The sequence below is a fragment of the Zea mays genome, chromosome 9, assembly GCF_902167145.1.
Source record: "Zea mays cultivar B73 chromosome 9, Zm-B73-REFERENCE-NAM-5.0, whole genome shotgun sequence".
Classification (NCBI taxonomy): Eukaryota; Viridiplantae; Streptophyta; class Magnoliopsida; order Poales; family Poaceae; genus Zea; species Zea mays.
Genome location: NC_050104.1, coordinates 108,467,642 through 108,473,246, shown reverse-complemented (window position 1 = coordinate 108,473,246; position 5,605 = coordinate 108,467,642). Strand labels below are relative to the sequence as shown.

Below are 5,605 nucleotides of genomic sequence, written 5' to 3'. Positions count from 1 at the left end.
AATTGAGATATTGCCTTTTCTTAGTGTTGCACTTGCTTAGATGGAAACTAAAATATTACATACATTCATTATAATGTTATCTCTACTACTCTATAAGCCTCCAGTGTAGGCGTCCACATCCCCGTGTTCTGCCTCCAACGTCCTCTCGCCCACGCGCTCCGTCAATCACGCAAGTTATGCCACCGATGTCGCCCGACCGCCCCCGTTCGCAGCGCCCCCACCCCCGTCCGCCGCCAGATGCGGATCCCGCCGCTTCTAGCATCCAGCCAAGCCCGCGAGTCGCACGCCGCTCCTGCTCCCGCTCCGAGCGCCTCAGGCCATGTCAGGCGGTGTCGGTCCGACGGCGGGGGAGGCATCACGCTGCCATCCATGGGCGTGCCGCCGCTGCACCCGACACCCACCTCTCCCACGGCGCGCCCGCACCACCACTACTACCTCTTATCCATCAAGCAGCTCAACACGCTGGGCGCGGCGGCCGTGCTCGCCTTCTCCACCACAGTCCCGCTCTTGGAGATCGCCTTCGCGGTGCTCCTCCCCCCTACCTCCTCGTCCTCGCCTGGCTCGCCTTCCCGCAGCGCCCGGGCCGCTCGAGACCCGGATCCCACCGCTCCCCCGTCAAGCTCCCTCTACGCGCCGTCGATCCGCCACCTCCTCCTCGGCCCCCCGCCAGCGCCTGATATGGAAGGTCCTAGATCTCCTCTCCCCATTACCGCGGACCATGGATTTCTCGAGTCAGTGGGAGGTCCGCCATCCATGGAAGGTACGCCACTCCTCCTCGGCCCGTGGCAAAAAATTACCGCGCCAGCCCCGGCGGTGGCGACACCATCCTCACCGGTCCCCTCCTCCTTCCCTTCCCGCAGTCCAGCAAGCAGTAGCAGGACCCTCTTGCCCGCGCCTCCACCACCATTGCCCCCTCCTCGCCGTCGCGGCTGCCCGTTGTGTCCTGGCTTCACACCTATGATGACGATGACTACTGCGCCTTCTGCAAGCTCAGCCACTCGGCCCCATAGGTAACTCGATCCCTTCTCCTACCCCCTCCTCTATCGCTATATTATTCGTCCTCATCGCGTCGTCGCCGTGAAGGGGGCGTTTTTACTTCTTCAGGGCGGGGCGGGGGTTGTAACATTGGGGGTGTCCCCTAGAATCGCTAGAGGGAGCAACACTTCCATCCCATGTCGCAGACGCCGCGCCCGTCGCCTGACTCGAAAGAACGGTCCTGGCCTGGCGCTGGCTCGCCCGTCGTTAGCTTGTCCCCCTCCTGCTCGGATCCAAGAACGATTCCTGAATCCACGGCGGCGGCGACATTCCTGTTGTCACCAGCGCGCTTCGTCTCGGCCTATGACTGGAAAAGCAGCCGCACCATTTTCTTTTTTTACTCTTAATTATTTATGATTTTCCTCATTTTATTTAGGTCATGCTCTTCCTCATCTTGTTTTGGGGCCTGCTCCCGGGGTTCTTGAGTTGTAATCCCCCACCGTCTGGTTCTTTTTTGCACATGTCATTGATTCAATAGTTGTCCTTCACTGACACCCGGAGGAAAATAAAAGGAAAGGAGAAATAAGTGTTAACCAGTGAAGGGCAAGAAGATCAAATTTACGTTTAGCTAGGGTAGCTGTGTGAGAATTTTTAATTCTGAATTTGAGTGTTAGGAGAGTTTTTGAGGGCTGTGGAATGTCGAAGGTGAAGAACAATAATGGTTATCTTGGAGTCACTGAGCCAATCTCGCTGAGTTACTCATCAAATTCTAAGATTGGTTCCAAACATTCTGGTTTGTATTCTTACTATACCTATTTTGAAGTAAATGTTCACAGTGTTTTTGTTGCTGGATTAATACAATTTGTTTTCTCCATCCAGAGTTTTTTGCATAACCTTAAGATTCATAAGATATTGGGGAAAGCGTCGTGGGGTTTACTCAGATGTATGATTCTCTTTTGATTTTTAAAACTAGGAAAATGTTGGAGTTTCCCCATTGATTTTGTAACGGTGGATTTAAACTTAACGCTATGAGTAGTACTGATGGTGTCTCCCATTGTGGGAAAAGGCCCTTTCAGTATCAACTTTTGACAACAAATGACAAATGGATCATGGTTTACACATGATCTAGAATGTCGATTGCTTCACATCTTGAAGCCCTTGTTAGTGGTGTTATATGCTTCACCCATGATGGTATTGAGTAAAATTGTGATGTTGAACAATAGTGGCCCTTAGCTGTTAGTCTAGAGGATGATTGGTGAAGTGGCGAGTGAAGTCTGTTTCTTCCCTAGCTGCCTGGACCATTGTGAAGAAAGAGGAGGTAGTAAAAAACTGTACTATGGAGATCCTTGGTCCTTGCTGCTGGTAAACACAATCTGCTAGATTTCGAGAGAATCATTCATTCCTGACATGCTTTACTGTTGTACAGTTACTATTTATGCGTTTTTTTGGGGTCACTGGTTTGTGGATTGGACAGCTGAAGAACTAGCTGAACAGATACCAGAGCATGTTGAGGAGGGCCTGATATACCAGCCTTCTCCCATCATCAGGAAGATTTCAACAAACGTAGCTGCCCATGTCTCGACAAAAGCTTATGATCTCGCTATTTTGTTGTTTTAAGTTACATTTTACTAGAAATTTTAGCCACTTAGGGATACCATGCAGCCAAATTAAATCTCGCAGAGAATAATGGAAGGCAGATGTTAATGGACACACATCTTACACTTTCCATGTTTTGGGTACAAAAGTAATCTTTTAGAAACCTTTTTTGTTGTGGTGCACACATGATGTTGACTCATGAGAACTCAAATTTCTAGAGCAGGTATAAGTTAGTTCTGAATTTTTCCTGCAGACTGTTTGGCTCACAGGCCCTTGAGCCTTCTCTTCAACCCTTTGAATCTGTAGAAACTGTCAATTGTAGTGTCTTGCTACCATTCTGTGCTAATGGAATATTTGCATATTGACACGCTTAATTTTAGATAGGTTTATAGTTACTAAACTGATCATTTAGGTGTTAGGTAGGTGGCCAACTACACCATTTGTTTTTAGGCCTATAACCTTGATTTATGTTTATGTTTTCATACAGGTCAGATGCTATAGAGAGAGCACGGCAAATTCTAGACAAGATACCAGGAAGAGCTACAGGAGCATATAGCCAGAGTCAGGTACATATACATTGCACTCTTGGATGAATGTTGTCATGGTTGGATGAGCCTGATTACGCATGTTGCTCTCTATTTCAGAGTATAAAAGGGTTACGTGATGAAATTGCTGCTGGAATTGCTGCCCGTGATGGGTTTAAAATTTAAAGTTGGTATCCTGAAATGTAAAGTGATAATGTCAATCTATGCCCATTATTAAACATGGGCAATGGTCCTGTGGTCTTATTATATATTTCTTGCTAGCATTTTGAAAGGCACTGCCCATTTATACTTTCAGCCAGGCACCATTGTTTGCCTGAGATTCATTGCCTACTTTACACTTTTATTTTATGCACTATATAAGCTGGGCCTGGTTTGAAAGGGTACAATTGTTATGTGGGGTTGCACCTATGGGCACTGCAACAAGAGCAAGTTCTGTGCTTCCCTGCCAGGTCGTGACAACGATTTTCTTGTTGCACTTTTGATGAAATTGATATTAATATAACTGCTCTTTATAGTCTTGTTTTCTGTTGATTACTATGAGCATGGTGTTTTGGTGTTGTATTCAAAGTTCTGAGCTATCCTTAACTAACAGGTGCTGTCCGAAGTGGGGTGCACAAAAGCTTTTGGATTTGATATTACAGCTGCTTGTAGTGGGTTTTTAGTCGGCTTAATCACAGCTACTCGCTTTATCAAAGGTAATTCAGTTATTAAATATTTATGTAGTTGTTGGTGAATCACACTCTTAAAATTAATATGCCACTTGAATAATATATGCATACTTTTGTAGGCGGAGGTTTTTAGAATGTCTTAGTAGTTGGTGCAGATGCTCTTTCAAACTACGTGGATTGGACAGACAGAGGTACATGCATTCTTTTTGGTGATGCTGCTGGTGCTGTGTTGGTACAGGTATAGCTTTCCCTGTGTAAATATTTATATTTCTCCCCATCCCAGTAAGTTAGTTAATGTTCCATGGCTAAATCTGATTGAAATATGGATGGAACATTGTTCAGTAAGAAACATGATAAGCCATGCTGGGTGATGTGACACTATTAATTACAAGATCTTTATCCACACTCTCTTGTCCAACTTCTTAATTTAGAATTTTGCAGGCATGCAGTGCTGATGAAGATGGCATGCTTGGTTTTTGTGTTCAAAGTGATGGCAATGGACAAAAGTGCGACTTCCTTTCTAGAATGTTGAGATACTAAGAATCCATTCTAAATATATGCTGGCTTACATAGTTTCTCTTTATTTACATGTAGGCACCTAAGTGCCATAGCGGCTAATGACGAGTCTATCTTGTCCAATACCAATGGTGTTCCAGGATTTACGCCAAAGAAGGCAACCTACTCATGCATTCAAATGAACAGAAAGGAAGTTTTTCGCTTTGCTGTCCGATGCGTGCCACAGTCCATTGAGAAGGCACTCCCAAGAAGCTGGTTTGCCTGCCTCCAGTATCGACTGATTGTTGTTACATCAAGTGGGTGTCCTAACTGAAAATATACCTGACCTGAATCATCGGTGTTCTAAATGATCTTCTGTGTTACAGGCTAATCAGCGTATTATTGATGTTGCTGCCAGTAGATTAGATATCCCATCGGACAAGGTTATTTCAAATCTTGCTAATTACGGCAATACCAGTGCGGCATCCATCCCATTAGCATTGGATGAGGCTGTTCACAGTGGCAAGGTGAAGACTGGTGATATTATTGCCGCATCAGGTTTTGGCGCTAGACTTACCTGTACCATGATTTTAATTTTGATGTCAAAACTCTGTAGTTTGTGTTTGAGTCTGAACAAACTGTAGGTGATTGCCGAGCATCTGTCTTTATCAAAAATTAAGTGATTCATATATTGATACACGCTTCACACGGACTAAATTTCTTAAAAATTAAGTATTTCACTTCCATGAGTCCTCCTGATGTTCCTGAAGTGCAGATATCTGAAGATCTTCCTGTGAACATTGCACTAGCATTGTGCTGGCATCAACGAGGCACTTGCCTTGCTTTGGGGGATTGCTCTTGTACTGTTCATACAGAAGAAATTTGCATCGCTGATTTTTGGTTAACAGACAAGTGTTGTTTCAGCTTTGGAAACCAAAATTAGTTGAGGTGGAAATGGATGTGTGTAACAAGACTTGTCTAGCGTGCTAAGATTTAGCTCTTACACCACCCAACTTAATTAGGTAGAGAACAGTTTTAGAACCTATTATTTTTGCTTCAAAAACTAGAGAACATTAGAACAATGAGTTTGTATCTTTGTTTTCTCAAATAAAGGTTTACCTGTAACTATTTTTAAGTAATAGAGAACATTAGAACAGTGAGTTTGTATCTTTGTTTTCTCAAATAAAGATTTACCTGTAACTATTTTTAAGTAATCAGCTAGATTTTTTAATACATAAAACCAAGTAACTAGGTGATCTCCACGACATCTGTGATCTGTATTCGGCCGATTCAGTTTTAAAGGTTTTCTAAAAAGAACAAAAGCAG

General features: G+C 44.4%; 1 pseudogene; it reads left to right on the top strand.

Moving 5' to 3' along the window:
- The first annotated feature begins 237 nt into the window (after window positions 1-237).
- LOC103640155 (3-oxoacyl-[acyl-carrier-protein] synthase III, chloroplastic-like) lies at window positions 238-4,938 on the top strand (annotated as a pseudogene).
- Window positions 4,939-5,605: the final 667 nt, after the last annotated feature.